At 41.3% G+C, this 19,271-nt stretch overlaps 1 protein-coding gene across 6 annotated transcripts in view; it reads right to left on the bottom strand.

The window, feature by feature from the left end:
* The window catches only part of LOC125765166 (mpv17-like protein), a 137,145-nt gene that overhangs the window by 11,848 nt on the left and 106,026 nt on the right, over positions 1–19,271 (bottom strand). For 3 of the 6 annotated variants that reach the window (XM_049430073.1, XM_049430075.1, XM_049430076.1), the window contains one exon: positions 18,700–18,766. The exons of the other annotated variants lie outside the window; for them this stretch is intronic. The gene's annotated coding sequence lies outside the window, so the exon portion shown is untranslated. The remainder of the gene's footprint in view (positions 1–18,699; positions 18,767–19,271) is intronic. 6 annotated transcript variants of the gene reach the window in all.

Raw genomic sequence — 19,271 nt, 5'->3', positions numbered from 1 at the left:
TGTGGTATTGTTTGCTGGCAAAGATTATTATTTATGAATAGTCTGCAACAGCTGAAGTATCATTCATCTTGATTTGCTCGAGGCGAACTGTTTTCATCATCATGGTGGTTGGCACCGATGTAGACCAAATGTCACGGTACGGCTTTATGGTGTGTAATCGATTTTAATTGCCCGTACAGTAATCGATTTCGATTGTTGTTACCCCTTGTGTCGTCTATTTCATTGGGAAATAGTACTTAAAAAAACACGAACTCACATAAATGCTGACAAAGAGCTGCACTGCTGCGAATTGTTCGTTTATGGGTAATTTTTTACAGTACCCCATTTAATGTTGAAAGAGAAAGATGGTCTGGAACGTTCCATGTTTGTAGAGGACATAAAGAAGAATAACAAAAAAACTGGTGTCGCTTGGCAAATATACGAGACAATACCATTCATCAAGGGCTGGCAATACTTTAGGTATTACAAGTATAGTAACAACAATAGCGACTAGTTCGAGAACTTCAACAAATTAATGGGAGTTGAACGAACAATGCGACAATAAAAGTTTTAGCAGAAGAAGAAGCCGCGCAGTACTGCAACAGGAATTTCATCAAATCGTTACTGAGGTATTAACTTATCGAAGAGCCATATGATTGATGTCTTTACAGCATCTTATCACAAGAAGAAAGATAAGATAAAGCATTGCAATTGCAAGAACTGCATTATTGAATGTAGTATACAAAATGATCTCAGATAGAAGTTAGAGCTGAAAGCAGTTAGAAAGAAATTCGAAATGGGAATTCAACCACTGATCTGATTTTCACTATATAAAATATCGTCAAGAAGGTGGAGTTGTTGTCTAACTATCTTTGTTTAGATTTCCTTATTTCCAGAACCAAATCTAAATTATACGATGGAAATTAGAACTTCAGGAACTATAACCAAACTTAACAGACTTGTAAGAAATTAAGCCCCAAGAAAACGCTCAAACTTCTTTATGATCACTAAGCTTATCTAATCATTCAAATGCTAAAGAGACTGAAGAAGTCAATACTGAAAGCATCTCCAAAAGTATCCCAGATGTAACCTTCTTCAAAGAAAGAACAGACATGTTAATTCTAAATAAAGATGGCGTGTCGGAATCCCTCAAAAAGAAATAATAAACCGAGTACAGATAATTAAAGTATCGTATATATTAAGTAAACCTTCATCTTCAAATTTTTATGGATTGAAAGTCAACTTGTAAGAATTTGTTCAATTAGAAGAAGTAATTTCCAATAAAAATAGGTTTGAAAGGTTTAATCCATGGCAAAACCTATCCATATGATAAAAGCCTGAAATCCTTCCAAATATTACGAAACAAGATCGATCAACTTTGGCGGACTCCAAATTGCCGATATCGCACTAACACTCAGTGCCGTACCTTGCAATTACGTATGTTCTTTCGATGGTTTTAAACGGTTTACCACCCTTCAAACATCAATCGGAAGTCGGTAAATTGATGCTTGTTCATACTGTCCGACAATTACCACATCGACGCTGGAATGGATCATTACGTAGAAAGGGAATTAAAGTGTCGCCCACGAGGGTGTATTGTTGTTGCATCCCGGTTTCTCGATTTTCACTGGATCACTAACACCGCAACTGCCAGTGTTTGCTGCCGGTGCAACTAAAGGTGCAACTGCACGCTCAGTCAACCGTTAATAGTTGCATCAAATAAACACCCGTCCCATTTGAATCCAGCTTTTGGATGGGGTGCGGCACGGCAAACTAACGAACCGGTGGAGTGGTTTGGGGCACACGTACAAAGCCCGTACACCACAGCGTGTCCCATCGTCGCGGAAACTAGCGGCAATTTAATATTTGAAATTTGAATTTTATGCTTGATTTGCCGTTCGTACGCTTGCCGTGGTCGAAATGATGGCTGGGACCGCCCCTGTGTGTCCCGTCTAAAGCGCCGGGTAACTATCTATCATGGCGCATGATGATGTTCACCCAGCCGAACAGGAGTTTTCGGCAAAGCTGGCGAAGTGGTTTTGAGTGGTTCCAGTGGTGTGGGGTAGGGCCAGTTTCGTGTTGGGTTCGAAATTTAATGAAATGCCGGCAACAGTAGCGATAGGTCTCGCTTTATATATATATACGGCCACGAGCATTTGCTTACGCATATGGACGTCCTCAATTTGAGGCCCAATATTTATTTATTCATTTGTTGTTATTATTCTTGGCCGAGGCCATAAATAAATGAACTTCAGCGCAGGACGCGCACAGTGCCGGGGTCATTTGATTATCCGCATGCGAGTGTTTCGATCGATCGCATCCGATTCCGTGGCGACCGTCGTCTCGTATCGCGACCACAATCGGCCTGTATGTTTATTCAACATATTTATGCTGCCGCGTTCAAATGTGCGACCCACCGACCTCCGGGACGTTTTCCACCCCCCCCTGTGAGGCGAGCCCTCCGTTCATATTTTGATGTGCCCCAGGACAACGATGGTGGCTCGTTCTCTGTCTGTTTCGTATTGAATTTCTTACATCGCCGTTCGTTGCGCGTTGCATATCAAAACATTCACAAAACACATGGGACTATGTGGTACGTACGTACTCATTCGTTTGAATTTCCAGCCGATTCTGTTCCACCCGAGGGGGGTTGGGATGTGCTGTTGCCGAAGGCACGGACAAGTACCGTGTGTGTTTGCGTTCGTTTGCATAAAACTTTGCCATATCAATATTGATATTTTAATGCACATTCGAAACGAGACGAGCGCCCTTTGCTGTGTTCCTTTACGGTTGAAGCGGTAGAATCTTGCGTCACTCGTCCACTCGTCGAATCATCCTTCGTACACTCGTCCCAACAATGTTGCATCCGTAACGTGCTGAATGGATCGAGTACACCAAGACCTTTGCAACCCATTCTGGCTGAAAAAGACGACCATCTTTTGGGATAGACATCGCTGAAAATGGTAAAATATTTTTTTGTACCAAACCTTAACACATTCGTAACGATTTAGAAAAGCAATTTTTCATGAAATGGCCACTTTTGGACATTTTTGTTGCCAGGAGATCATTAAGGGAGTTCACGATTTTAGACGAGATCATTTTGAATTCGCGCTCCGTTTGTTTGTTAAACATTTAAGCAAATTATTCTTAACGATACAACTTTTTTCACAATTTAACGACGTATGGGTTATGCCCGCTTTGTGTGTTACGGGGTAATGGAAAAAACACTAACCATTCGCAAACGGTCGGGTGGTTTAATGTCGAACCATTACCACCCTCTTTATGGCATTATGGTATAATAGACGAACCGGCGGCCAGTTTAGCCAACTGTCATTAACAGACATGTGACCATTATTTGTCTTCCAATGTCCAATTCTTCCCATCCACTGATAGTGTACCGAACACATTCTTCACCCCCGGCAACACTACCAACGGAGGAACACGTACACACGAGCGTCACGCATCAAACTAATCGCAAAAGAAAAGCAAGTAAACTTGTACGACGTAAATTATAAACAGCCAAAAACGGAAGCATCAAAATTGAATGTCATAATCATAAAAGAAATATGACTCTCCATTCCCCATCACAAGTATGAGACACGAGAATGGACGGAATTTGGTAGGAAAACTTTGTGCAAACATTCCTGCAAACGAATGCTCACGACTAGTTGAGGTGAGGGAGAATTTTAGGAGTTGCCAACTCCTAAAGGGAGGGATGTGTTAAAGAAAGTAAAAACTCATGTTTTCCACAACAGTCCCCAAAACACACTACACTACCTCGCGGAACGTCTTCGATCAACTTTACCATCCATTATGGGGCATCACGTTGAAGTCATCATCATCATCGTCGTCGGGCCGAGTCAGTATGCAACATCAAAGGGAATGGCTCATTTCAACGTTTTTTCCTTATTAAAGCACATCCCATCGGGTTGCACGAGATGGCACAAGAGTATGCAAGAAGGACGCACACAAATTTGCCTTCCATGAGCAAGAAGAATCGCTAGAATAAATAGTAAAACCTAGGGTTGGGCAAAATGGGAAACATTTGCGAGATTTCCAAGTCTCTAACACGATAGTGAACGGTCGGCAGTTCCAAGTGTTGCTGGAGAAAAGCAAACGTCTGATGTATTTTAAATTGAAGCAAATGAGTTTGAGCCTGTTTTGTACAACCGAGCTAGAAAAGGGCAAACGGTGTACACACACACTTTTTGGACTGGAAACGGAACGTTCCAGGAAATTCCTTGGAATATCCTTGTGCACTATCGATTACTCGGGATGCCTTGTGCAGACATTTTAAACGGGGCCATTTTCGGGCTTTAACGATAATACTTTTTCGCAAATGGTTCGTTGTCGCCCTTTGTAAGCCATTAAAGCCGGGAGCCTGACACAGTGCTTGTGCTTCTTGATATAGCCGGACAGAGAAGCGATGGTTTTTTCAGCTGTGGCTTTAACTCCCTCTAACCTTTAGTTCGTACGTAGTTTTCTCAACAATTGCACGCTTCTTTGCCATTGTACGGAATGATACGAGATTAAAATCGAATTGGATCGTTACGGTGTGCTGATATTGTAGACAGATTCTTGTAATACAAAGCACACTTTCGCAGTTGTTGCAGAGAAGAACGCCAGAAGGGACAGTTTTGAGCGTTTCCAACAAATGCTTTGCAAGAAACGATGGGTTTTCTCAATCTTGATGGATAACGATTGGCATGGTACCAGCCATAATTAAAACCCCTTGCTCCAGATGTGGCCGCATCAAAAGTGAGAACATCGTACCGGGGGGGATCGCTCATTTCATTAGCGCACCTCGCGATGGTTGTATAAACAAGGCTTACGGTTATTAGCGCGAAACATTAGTTGTGACGAGCACCCTTTCGATTCTCGTGAAGATTACTAAGAAGGAGTTTTCTAAATTGATCCCATTTCCATGAACTTTGCGAATGGAGAAGTTCCAACCATCAAAGAGGTTGTAACGGTTTGCCCTGCGGGAGGGGAAAATATTGTAGAAGCCACCATAAGACGCACTTTAAACGTTCGCACGGGAGTCAAGATAAATCGTCATCGAATAATGCCGAGCCATACGGACGTGCCTGAAATGACGTCCAATTGCGAAGAAGAAACTGTCATCATTTCTTTTCCTTTACCGTTCCGCATCACTTGTTTGCTTTACTGAAGGAATTTCTGCTTCTTCATCTTCTCTGCTGTTGGAGGAGAATAACGCAACTAAGGGTTGCTTCGTGGGAGCAGTAGTATGAGGCACACTTAAGAGGCATTATCACGGCTATTATCATCTGAACGTCGACAGTTTTGATAAATATTTATCCTTCCGATCTGGCAATTTCGTGTGCCTGGGGTTTCCGAAGGGTTTTTGGCTCTGGAACGCTTCGGGACACTCCCTACGCATTGAATTTATGGCACCCTTAAGCGCGGGATTCTAACGCAGAGGGTTGTAATGCTGTACGCAAGGAAAATCCTACGCTTGTGTTTGATTGAACGAGTCGTCCCTGTTGGTCGTGCGGCAACAAAGTTTTTGTTTGCTAAGGCGTGTTACCATCACCCTTCCTTTCTTTGCCACCATGCCAGCAAGTCGTCCAAATTTGGGAAACTACAATCATCATCTACATTTCGCACATTCGCACACAACCACACTCGGGCAGAAGAGATATATTGGATTATCGCTGTGAAGAAGCTGTCCCTGATTAGAGGGTGACCCCGTTGGGGGAGGGTGTTCCGAGCGCAAGGCCATCACATGGTACAGTTGAAGATGAACACGTGACGGGAAATGTTTTCGGCGATGGCCTCGGTAACTGAAGAAACATTGACCTTTAATTAAGTGGTCATTTGTCGTGTGTCGATACAAGGGGGCGCCATGGAGCAACCGAAGGGTAGCAACCACACACAACCGTCACGTGCAACTTCAACGAGAGTTCGCTCTAGGCAACCACTTCTTTTGACAGTGGCAAATCCAGTGCGACCAATGGAACGCCTTTTTTGCGTCCCGGAAGTGGCCTCAAGGATTTGAAATGAAATTATAAATTTAATGCCTGTGACGTGCAGCAGCTCGAGCAAAAAAGGGGAACAAGGAATCTGGCGCTCGGTTCCATTCCGGTCAGCAATGGTAGTATGTAGTCAGCAGGAAGCTCCCAGTAGCAGTAGCATCATCATCCTGGGTTTTCCATTTTCAAGCCCGCTTCGAGGGGGTAACTTCCGGTACCGGGTGAAACGAAACGAAACCGAAGGGAAACACCGGGACCGAATAAACGGAAGGATGAAATGAATTTATGGGGACATCCAATGTTTCATAATTTAATTTGAAACGCTGAAAACTGTCATAAATAATCTTTCTCTTGTTTTTCACCATTCATGCCACTGTTCGGCCTTCTCGTAGAAACTGTGGCCGGTGCCTTTCTACCGGTGGTTGAGAGGATTTGGATTTATCTACCACGTTGTGCCTTTCCCTTTTTATAAAACCCCAACCCGAACAACATTCATGGACGATAGCATAAGGGTGTCTTTAAAATGGAAAGGATCGAGAGCGAGAGAGAGAGTCTTCCAATAGTGATTCGTGTGTCCTCCGGTCCTCTTTGCTGCTTCCTGCAAAAACCGCCCCGCTGTAATCAGAGAATATTCCTTTCGAATCTTTACTTGTGGCCGGAAAACGTGAGCAAAATGATAAATGACACGGATGAATTGGTCGGTAACGAGGAGCAAACTTGCCTTCTTGCTGGTCATAGGACTAACAGCAGCATCAGCAGCACCATGTCCGATGTCACCCCGTTGTATGTCAGCTGATTGCTGTTTTCTAGGTGGAATCGTTTGTGCCGTTTCTACCAGAACGATGATTATTTAAGAAGGGAAAATTGTACAATTATGTGCTCATTTTCAAAATTGATGCCTCTTGTTTAAAATTTTTCATCCTTTGTTGTTTGGTATTTTCGGTGAAAAAAAGCTATTAAGAAAGAAGAGCACAGAATTGGAATCTTTTTGTGGAAAAAAACTGGACAAAGAGCGATAATTTTTGACTCATTCCCGCATTGGAATGGAGCACAAGAAGAAAAAAGAAACGGACGGTAGAATCAAAGCAGATGGTTAAATTATTGGGGAAGATCTTTGCGTACGGGTTGTAAATTGATTGATTAACCTAATCAAGGGACAAATGCTTAGATTGGATTCGGTGGATTGATAAGTGGAATTAGGGCGTCTTTTGAAAATTATTCCACACAGCAGGCGAAGCGTAAATGGAACATTTTAATATCGTCCCAAAAATCCTACAATCAATCCTGGAGATGTTAACAATGAAAGGAACACAGTATCCTGATCAGTGACTTGATGGACATGACAAGATTGTATAAATTTAAACAATTGGCCTAAAATTTCATTTTGTAAAATCGTATCTTATAAATGAAATTGAATTTCCTGAGTTTCCAAATTATTTCCATTTTCCCGCTACTTTGTGTTTAACGTTTCAAAATCATTTCTCGAATTCTATTCTTGGTTCAAGGTTTGAGTAACTTTAAATGTCTTGTGAGTTCCATGCCATGCTGTTCCTTACGAACGTAATTTACGCTTGGAATTACGAAGATCACCGACATCTATGAATGTCTTAGCTATTCTTGATGCGACAAACAATGACAATTATTCATAAAACCTCAGATAGAGCAAGTTGAATAAAGGAAGTTAAGAGATCTCCTCTAGAATTTATATGAAGATCCAGTAACGTGTATTGTTGTCTTGTACGTCCAATCATGAAGAATGCGTCAGTAACTTGGACTCCTGTTCATGTCACTAGAACTCCCATGGAGAAGCCAATCGGATCTTTCAACATTTCGAACCCGTGGTTTGTTGCTAGGACTTGAGACATTAAGAAAGAATAGATAGACAAAAGAAAAGGTGATATTCGTATTCAAACTGTTTGTTAAAGTCGAGAATGATTGTTCACGAATAGAACAAGGTATTGTTAGTAAATCTTACATGGAGTAGTTTGCAATAGAACTATTTCCAAAGCAAAAAGACAAATTAAACCTTTCCATTATTCTCAACAATGCACAACTATCGAAACAATTGTACGTTCGTATCGCCATTGTCCTTCATTCACCCCAGGGCATCTGGATGCTGGAAGTTATTTTGTGCAAAGTTGCTGCTTCCTGCCCAACAAAATATCCCAACACCCGGGGGGGTTGAGGGCATTTTCATTAAACTCAATTCCAATTATTATGCGATGCTCTTGAACGAAATTCCATCACACTGAAGAAGTGAACCTGTGGTTGCGAGTAGCAAAAGAAAAAAGAACAAACAAACCCTCACCCAACATTCCTAAACTCCGACTACGACTTAGAAAGATGCGGTCGAAAGGAATACCTTCGGTGGTGTAGAATAATTAAAACGAAAAATGCTGTTCTGCTTCCACCAAAAACCGTCCAGACAATCGGAAGGCATGGCAGGTATTAGTGCGCTTGGTACCGAAATTTGTGCTTCCCAAACAGCGAGACTGACACAGGGACCCGATGGCACATCGTCCGAACAAGCCGAGCAGAGTTCCAACAACATGCCATCAGCATCACCGATGTTGCCGGTGTGCAGTTTAGCCCGGATGCCTTCCTTTTTTGGCAAGTACATACGGGGGGCTATACATTTTACAGCAACGGAAGACGAAAGTTACCATTATAACGTTCATCTGTCCCTACTGTCGCTACTGCTTTCTCGCAAGTCTCGTGCATATCCGAGTGCCATTTTATTATTCGCGCGATCTCCCCCTTTATTGCCGTGTGCCGGACGATGTGGCCCTTTTTGCACAAGTGTAAGTGGAAGCATTCCACACGGTGGCCGCAGGGCGCACGTGTGTGTATGTCTGTATGCTCTATTTTGTCGCTTTCCTTTACTTTTACGACCGAACGTGTTTTGCAATTACGTAACGACACTTTATTACCGAAACACATGTTTGCCGAAGGGTTCTCTGGTTCCAGCTTCCCACTGTCTCCTTTCCGGTGGCTTAACGGTGGCCAACATATTGCACAAAGGTAAAAACTGCCGCAGCGAACTGCCGCCGGGTAGAAATCCCTTTTGGGACAACAATTCTGCGTTCTGGCTTTCTTTTTTTTGCTCTATTCTCGCTCAGTTGTGTATGCTATTGGCCTTTACCGTTGGCAAAGTTGTTTGCAGAAATTCATATCGTATTATTTCTGTAAGTTGCCCAAAATTCCGGTTTCACCCGAGATCGTTGCTGTAGTCATAAGGGGTTCAAGGCACTTGGTTACTGGAATCGATATCTGTGGTACATAGCGAGAGAATTGAAACGAGCTTCATCTGTGTAGACTGTTGATAAATTGTAACTAACAGAAAAGTAAATGATGAAAATTATGATTTATTATGTTCTCCAACAAACTTCCTGATTTAGACAACTTTAGACGTACTGCAGATCTGAACGATTTTGAACGAATATCAGTAACTCTTTATATCCAGTTTTACATACATTTTACGTCGACACAAAATTGTTCCAGTATTAAAATTCCAACCATAATAAGTTTCATCTTTCGCAAGGTGTATGTGACGCAACTCTTGCCCTAACCATCTCCAGGGCACCGGGCGGGTAAAGAAATCAATTGGAATTTTGGGTACGCAAGAAACATTATTCGTACCGTAACCAGTTCGTGCTAGGAATATTGCAAAATAGCGCAACGTCATCACTTAACACCGAAAACCAGGGCGGGCGTTTTGTGTGCCGGTTAACACCGGTTCCCGGGCAAAGAACCATATAAGCAGACGTAAGACGCTACATTCTCGACTCCTGAGAGCAGCCTCAAAAACCCGTGCCATAACAAGTCGCAAGTAAAAGTTTACGTGAGCGCGCGTTATTGGATTTGCTTTCGGCGAAAGACGCAGTCGTTCCTTATCGTTTGCCATCATCTTCGTTTTAGTGGTAAAGAACGCGCACATTCCACAGATAAATCCTGCCCGGAAGGTTTAGTGTGGCTACGCTCTGTTTTTTGCGTTAAAGTTTCTTACGCTGTCAGCTAAAAGATGCACTGGAAAGAAGGGGGGATATGTTGTATGTATGTTGTGAACGCAACGATCAATCGTTCTGATTCACGTTTTTTGAACACATTTTCAAAACTATTAAACGGTAAAGTAGGTCACTACGCGATACGTATAAACAAAGATAAACCAGAACGCGTTCAGACCCTTAAGCGTTAAACGAGAATCGAAACATAATTCGGTCACAGCGCGACGCGCGAAAACATAAACGATCAGCACGCGTTCTGATCTTAAGCGTTAGGTCGTACGTTCAGGCGATCATGTTCGGGCACCGGATATCGCAAATTGAGAATCAAAATAAATACTGATAATGCATTATGGGTGCTGTTGACATGAATGCGAAATCGCATCTTAAAACATCCAGTAAATTGGGTCATGGCGCGCTACGCATAAGCGTAAACAAGCTCGGAAGTGTGTTGGGATAAACGTATGAATTTCGGACCTTAAGCGTAAATTGATCATGCTCATCATAACAATCAATATAAAACACAGAGGAAGCATTACGAATGCTATGGGATCAAACTCAAATGCTATCGTATGGAAATGATTTCATCTCGTTTTAATCCCTTCATCTCACTTTTACCTTTAAGACTCAGAATCCATAAGTTAGTATATAAGGCGGAAGAAATTACGAATAAAGCACTTACAATCTTACAACGAACGAGAACAGTCGCGTCCGCGTTTCATTTCCACGAACTTAAGTAAAATCGCGTCTTCGCGTAAATTCCACTCCAGTGGATTATATGGTGGCTCCAGAGAGGAATTATAGCAAAAGAAGTGCTCATAACTCCAGTGTCGAACTTATTCGACTAAAGTTTGAATTTAAAGTGATTAAAAGTTCAAAGTTAAATCGCTTAAAAATTAGTGAAATTAAACCGTGGTTTAAGCGTTTTGTTCAAGTTTAAAGGTTGTAACGTCAACCTCCGAATATTTTAATTCTCCGATTTCGACCTTCGATCGTTTCAAAATCGTCGTTGCTTATATTCTGTGTCAACAAATATAGCTTAAACCATTATAGGAACATTAGTGCTTTACGTTGTGTTGTGAAAGTTTCTAAAAACTATTGTGAAAGACATTGCTCCGACACACGCGGGAAACCCAGAGAAGTACCGTGCAACATCATCACAGCGAAGCCATCCCAGTTCCAGTTCGGTTCTAGCTCCTGCCGATTTACAAGAGGAAAGTGTCAACTTATTCAGGTAAGCCAATTTTCTTATCATACGGCAAGGAAATCGCAGATTCGTCCAAAATGCCTTTCAACTTTGTTAAAAACCGCAATGGTAGCTGCCGCCTATGTGAAGGTATTGATACCTCCGAAGAAACAATGGTGGAATGCTTCGAATGCGACCGATGGTTCCATTTGCAATGCGTTAGACTGACTCGCAGTCCAACACCAGCCGACTGCTGGTTATGCCCCAAGTGCCAAAAGATTAAATACGAGTTGAAACGTATGGAATCTGCGATGGAGGCATATGCAAAAAAGGATGGGGAACGAACAAAGGAAAACATGAACGAGTCCAGTTTGGACACCACTATGAAAGAAATGGTTATCAACCAAGGAAAAATGGTAGATAACCAAAAGCAACAGATGGAAGAATTTTTCAACGCTTTCAAATCCATGATGGATGAAAGAAAAGGTCCATCGCACATGGAAACCTTCTTACGAAGACAATCCTTGATGCAATTGCCAAAGTTTGGAGGTGATCCAAAAGAATGGACAAACTTCAAACAAACGTTTGACAAAACAAACGAAGAAGGCAAATTTACGGATTTAGAAAATCTAAACCGTTTAAGACAAGCTTTGAACGGAGACGCCTTAAGGCACGTTCAACAGCTTATGATGGAATCTAAAAACGTAGGCGAAATTATTAAAAGGTTAGAAGAAAAATTTGGAGGAACAGATCTAATTTATTTAGAACTGTTGAATGGATTACAACGACTAAAAAAAGATTCAAAGAATATAGTCGTTGATCTAATAAATGCATTAGAAAATTTAGTGCATACAATTAAACTCATGGAAGAACCATCCTATCTCAGTGATCATAGATTGGTGCTTGATTTAACGTCAAAGCTTCCCTATAACATACAACTCGATAGAGCCAAGTATGTAACTAAGGAAAAAGTCAGCTTAAGGGATCAAACATTAGATGAATTATGCGAATGGCTTAAACCTTATGCGAAAACCGCAACTGTTATGAGTACGTTACAATCGTTTACTCAAAAGGGACACGTTAATATCCTTGAGTCAAAAGGCGAGGCTAAATCAAAGCCAAAAAAGCTAGGATCCGACCAACCGGAAACTAGTAAATCAAATGCAAAATGCTTAATATGCAACAAGCCACATGATACTATCAAATGTTACGCTTTGGTGAACAAAAATGTCACAGAGCGTCAACAGATAGTTAAAAACAAACGTCTTTGTGCAGGATGTTTAAAATCAAACAATCATGCCATAGAAGCTTGTAGAAGCGCACAAAGGTGTGGTATTAATGGATGTACATCAAAACATCACAAAATGCTTCATCCTTCGGGAACAACTCCAGCAGTTGAACAAGAAGCCGTTAATAACCATCACGAGGTACAAGTGCCGTCTTCGACACACTATCAAGTGTTACCAGTAACACTAATGAACAAAGATAAATCCGTTAAAACATACGCCTTTTTAGATCCGGGTTCATCTCTAACCCTATTAGATGCAAAAATCGCCAGGAAACTCTCTTTAACGGGAGAAAATATTCCACTTCAACTGGTTTGGGCTCAAGGTACGAAGGCCGACCATGAAGGAAGTCAGAGCGTAAATTTGAGAATTAGAGGTGCATCAAAAAAGACTTTTATCCTAAAAGACGTTAGGACAATCAAAAATTTAATGTTGCCAATACAAACATTAAACTATAACGAATTGTGTCTTAAGTACTCTTATTTGAAAAATTTACCGATTAATGAGTTTGAGAATGTACAGCCGACCATCGTAATCGGTATAAAACATAATCAATTGTTAATGGGGCTAAAGCATCGATACGGTAAACAAGGAGAGCCCATTGCTATGAAAACCAAATTAGGTTGGCTCGTTTACGGAAGAATTTCGGATAATGAAAATACGACTTTTTCAATGGTTATCCAAGAACAGGTAGATATCCAAAAAATGATGTCTAACTATTTTTCAGTTGAAGATTTTGGTGTAAAACCAATAAAACAACTTCAAGAACCGAGCGAAGAAATGCATTTCGCTAACATCCACACGGATGAAAAAGACTATATTCAAGAACAAAAATTTTCCAATTGGTGGAAACTATTATTTAGGATTTCCACTATAATGAAGATAGTCGACTATGGGTTAAACAAAACCTCATTTAATAAGGCATACACGATGAAAGATCGACAACGTGCCGAAAATATCCTGTATAGAAAGGCCCAACGGGATATGTATCCTGACGAAATAAAGGATATCAAGAAAAACGGACAACTGACAACAGTTGGACCACTTTCAAAATTAACGCCATTTTTAGACGAAAATGGCGTAATGCGTTTCAAGAGCCGGTTAGAATACACGGAACACCTTCCAATATCGGCAAGAATACCGATCATATTGCCAAAAGATCATCACATTACGCGATTGATCATACAATGGTACCATGAAGTGTATAACCATCAATCGGATAAAATAGTCTTATCAGCTATTCAACAAAAATACTTCATACCCAGCTTGAATACAGCATTTCGTTACGTAAAGGCTAGGTGCCAATATTGTAAAAATGCTAAAGCAAGGCCACTAGCGCCAATTATGGCTCCCTTACCAACCTGCAGAACAGAAGCTTACGTTTTTCCTTTCACTCATACAGGTATAGATTACTTCGGACCGTTCGAAGTAGCTGTAAAAAGATCATTAGAGAAACGATGGGGTGTAATATTCACATGCATGACCACAAGAGCGAGCCATATTGAGTTGGCTGAGAAACTAGATACCGATTCCTTCATCATGTGCTTTCTTAATTTTCAAGGAAGACGGGGGGCAGTAACACATGTTTACAGCGACAACGGCACAAACTTTGTGGGAGCAGACAACGAACTAAGATCTTTGGTTAAACAAATTAACACACGTATGGAACAAGGGGAAGCAATGAAGTTACAAATAGCCTGGCATTTTAATCCGCCAATAGCCCCACATTTTGGAGGCTCATGGGAAAGGTTGATACGCATTATCAAATCAAATCTAAAAGAAATGATACATTGTAGGCAACATCGTGCTCCAACCATCGAAGTGCTACGAAGCGCATTAATACAAGCCGAATTTATTCTAAATTCTCGTCCGTTAACCAACATACCTCTCAATGAAGAGTATGATGAACCATTGACACCATTCCACATTCTTATCGGTAGAGCTGGAAATTACTCTATTCCGATTGAAACCCCAACACATAGTCTAGAACGTAAACATTACAGACTAGTGCTTCACTATGGGAAGGTTTTTTGGGACAAATGGGTAAAGCAATATCTACCACTAATCGCCCAAAGACCGAAATGGAATAAATTAACGGAACCAATTAAAATCGATGATATCGTTGTAATTACAGACACAAATTCAATGAAACCAGGAACTTGGTTAAAAGGACGAGTAATAGAAGTACAACCAGGCAAGGACGGACAAATAAGATCCGTCAAAATCAAAACCATCCAAGGTATCTACTGTCGCCCAGTCACGGGGGTAGCAGTGCTCGACGTGTACAAACACGAAAATAATGTCGTAAAAGACAAAAACCCTGAATTTGTAGGCGCGATATTTGAAAAACCGAAAATGCCCTGCAATCAGGATCGTGGCCGAGCAGGTATAAAAGGAAAAAAGAAAAAAATCCAACCCTGCAATTGGTATAGAAACACATTAATAGCAAACACTACAAAAGTGTCGGCTTTCAAACGAGGGCCGGAGGCGGTACAAATAAAAGAGATGCCGTTACAAGCTAAATTCATTAAATTAAATACCATTACCATGGCCATACTAATACTTTTGTTTCTTTCAGCACAAGCGATTGGGGAATCAGCAAGGGGTTTAATAGCGTATGACTGCGCTAACAACGATATAAATATCACCAGCTACTCCCTTATGGACGTAGCATCCTGCGTTCCACCATCCAAAAACGTTTCGACTGAAGAAATACGTATTCAAGTATTACAAAGAAGCCCGAAAACTATTGTTCACGTTCATCAATGTAAAGTAATCATTAAACGGTCAATTAAACATTGTGGCGCCTTTTCACACATATCAGATTATGAACGAAGCTATGAATATATCGTTAAGGAATTTACACCACAGGAGTGTAAACTAGCTCAAACGTTAGGAGAAATTGCTTTATCAATCAATACGAAGGTTAGGGAATTGCGTTGCAATCACACCACAAGGGGGGAAGCACTCATCGTTGGCAGCATCCAGGGAACAGCTTGCAGCGGAGGAACGTATCGGACATCGAGCTACACGTGGGAAAACGCGTTGGTATACTACGAGTACGAAATCGGGTTATACGACTACGTGGCTACGGCAGACCTCGAGAACGATCAAATCACGCTGCGTAGTGGTCTTGTTTGCGCGCATACAACGGGTTGGTGTCTAGATCCAGATTACGGCTACCTCACCTGGGAAGTGGACCTGCGGCGGCAATGCGAGCGAAACGACTTCGAAATCGTCTATGAAGGTACTGTGAACAAAACCATCGATAATGCAAAGGTAAATGCAGCGAATACAGTTTACACCTTAATCTCGAAAGAGCATATGTTTTCGATAAGAGCTCGAGACGCTACACAGATATGCGGCTTCAATAGCTACGTCACTGACCATCCTAAGATATTCATCCTCGAGCTAAGTGGTTATCAATCGCCATTCCAACGAAAAGCGGTCGACGGAAGAAACCTCGACTTATTCACGTACTTCAATTCAAAAATCACTCTGGTAGAAAACTATCTCGGCCAAAAGCTAAACGACGTATACTTCACAGTAATGACCGAGATGTGCAAAATCGATAAGGCACTTCTGGAAACCAAGCTGACTCTGGCTCGACTAAATCCTAGTGAATTCGTCACAAACCTGGTGAAACGTCCCGGATATACGGCCGTCGTAGCAGCAGAAGTATTATACATCCTTGAATGTAAGCCAGTCTACGTTACATACGAAAGCAAAGAAGACTGTTATCAGGAGATTCCGGTAAAATACAATAACCGGTCAATGTTCATAGCTCCAGTAACCAGAATGTTACAACTAAGAGGCACGCAAATGGATTGCACTCCGCTCTTGCCTGCGAAATTTACCATCGGTGGAAGATGGTATACGACCGACCAACGCTTGCGTGAAACAACAGCACCACAGCAACTAACAACCGATATCGTAACGAGCTGGACATACACACCATTGCCGAATCTAATGGAGAGCGGTGTCTACGACGCCGAAAGCCTACAAAAAATGAAAAATATGGTGTATGAACAAGGAGATAAAAGAATAGCGACATCAGTACTACATAAGATGATCAACGGTGAACATCCGAATCTGCAAGGATTTACCTTCGATGGACTCGTGTCAGAAAAGGTAATTCACAACGCTTTCAAAAAATACTGGTCTAAACTAGTCTCTTGGTCAACTTGGCTCGGAAACATTACGTCAACAGCTATCGGTATCTATGTATGTGGAAGAACTATTAAGTTCATAATAGATACAATAATACATGGCAGAATTCTATTCGAAATCTACGGAGTAGGATGGCAATTGTTAGCATCCTTTTGGGACTCCCTGACCAATCTGCTATCTCATCGCGGCCATAGACAGCAAGCAGCCAACAAAGCAAGCACGCAAGACTACGTCAACACTCCGCTAGAAGAACAACTAAATGAAGAACCGCACACGATTGAGGTAATTCCGTGCCACGGAAAACCGAGGTTTCTGCTTCCATCGCTTAAAACCGTCGCGCCTCCAGCAAACAACGAGATGACGACTCCTACAGCTTCACATCCTCAACCGCAGTGCTCTTCGCGTAACAACAATTGCGAACGTCAATGATTGCACGCATTTTATTAGGTAAATAACGAAAAGTTAGATTACACCTTTCATTCTCATTTTCTTCATAGCTAAGACGTTGCGTATTTTGGTAAAACTTAAAGTTTTACGAGGGCCGGAATGTTGTGAACGCAACGATCAATCGTTCTGATTCACGTTTTTTGAACACATTTTCAAAACTATTAAACGGTAAAGTAGGTCACTACGCGATACGTATAAACAAAGATAAACCAGAACGCGTTCAGACCCTTAAGCGTTAAACGAGAATCGAAACATAATTCGGTCACAGCGCGACGCGCGAAAACATAAACGATCAGCACGCGTTCTGATCTTAAGCGTTAGGTCGTACGTTCAGGCGATCATGTTCGGGCACCGGATATCGCAAATTGAGAATCAAAATAAATACTGATAATGCATTATGGGTGCTGTTGACATGAATGCGAAATCGCATCTTAAAACATCCAGTAAATTGGGTCATGGCGCGCTACGCATAAGCGTAAACAAGCTCGGAAGTGTGTTGGGATAAACGTATGAATTTCGGACCTTAAGCGTAAATTGATCATGCTCATCATAACAATCAATATAAAACACAGAGGAAGCATTACGAATGCTATGGGATCAAACTCAAATGCTATCGTATGGAAATGATTTCATCTCGTTTTAATCCCTTCATCTCACTTTTACCTTTAAGACTCAGAATCCATAAGTTAGTATATAAGGCGGAAGAAATTACGAATAAAGCACTTACAATCTTACAACGAACGAGAACAGTCGCGTCCGCGTTTCATTTCCACGAACTTAAGTAAAATCGCGTCTTCGCGTAAATTCCACTCCAGTGGATTATAATGTATATGCAGAGTTCTATCTTCTTATATGGTTCGTATGTTTTAGAAAGAAACTGACAATAAGCTACCTTATGCACACAAAACCATACCCGATCGTAAAACGGTTTGTGATAGTTTTGGCGTGATGGAAATTGCGAAAAAGTTTTGAATTCCACAAAATGAATGGTTTCAGATTTTTTTTGGGAATCTATCACGGGACGCAATAATTTAAATGTCATCGTACACGAGTAGATACGGAAATTTGTATGAAGCTACTATTAAAAAGCAAATTGTTTCAAGTGAAAGTTTAATGTTTAAAGTCACCCATAACCCGTACGCTGCGAATGATTCGAATGGATGTGTCTTGAACGTCAGGTTATTATTAACATTTATTTAGTCTGTTTGACTAGCATGTTTATCGAAGTTCCTATCGGAAATGGATGCACCATCCCGTGCGGAAGTGCCAGTGAACTATTAAGCAAACACAATTTAGCTATGCTGTGCAGTACCGGGAAGCCACACGTCACTGTAATCTCGTTCGCTTCCAATGGGGAAAACCATTTTCCTTTGATGTCGTAGGGCTTCATTGATGTTGGATGGGAAGATGGGTTTGAAGCAGACGAATTTCGTAGCTAATATCATGATGAACTTTACGCTTCGTTTGAATCAGTTTATCTTCGAGTAGCGCACGGAAAGCATACTGTGAGTGATACACTTAATATGGCATTTACTGAATGTATGATGGCATGAAAAAGAAATAACAGAAAATTTAATAAAATGCCTTCATATTTAAACGAAAGGATAGCAGCAAATCACGACCCTAGCATCTCGTACCAATTATTGTCGCCGTTTAATATTCTGAGAATTCCAACTCTAAAGTGGAAGATCTGAAGGTCTGATTCTGGAAAGAAAATAAAATGAAAAAAAAACACTTTAATTCTATTCTAAAATTTCAAACTGTCCGAACATGTTGTTAATGAATGAATGAAAGGAATCCTTTCTTCCGGGTTTGGTACGTATATAATGAAAGCGTCTGAAGCGAAGTACGAACGTAAGATGGATGCAACATCTTTTGATGTTTTCGTTCAGAATGAGATGATAATATTATTATAGCATTATGCTTTAATCGAGTTCGCTTGTCTCCTGCTGCTGCAGTGAGTTCGAACAGCAAAAAAAAATCCCCATTCCGTGAAGAACATTCTCGCAGGATATTGGATAGGGATGAATGATTTCGTGATTCCGATGCAGAAGTGAAGGGACTAAGAGAGCGCAACAACATCAAAGCTAATTTTGATTCGTCCCGCCCGAATAAATCGAGAGCTCAGAGGCTCAGACACCCGACAGCATGAAAGTTCCCGTCCCAATTGGCGTGGATGAGAGAAGCAGGAATAGAAGGCAGATCAGTG

Source organism: Anopheles funestus, chromosome 2RL (assembly GCF_943734845.2).
Source record: "Anopheles funestus chromosome 2RL, idAnoFuneDA-416_04, whole genome shotgun sequence".
NCBI classification, from domain to species: domain Eukaryota; kingdom Metazoa; phylum Arthropoda; class Insecta; order Diptera; family Culicidae; genus Anopheles; species Anopheles funestus.
This window is presented reverse-complemented; position numbering and strand designations above follow the sequence as displayed.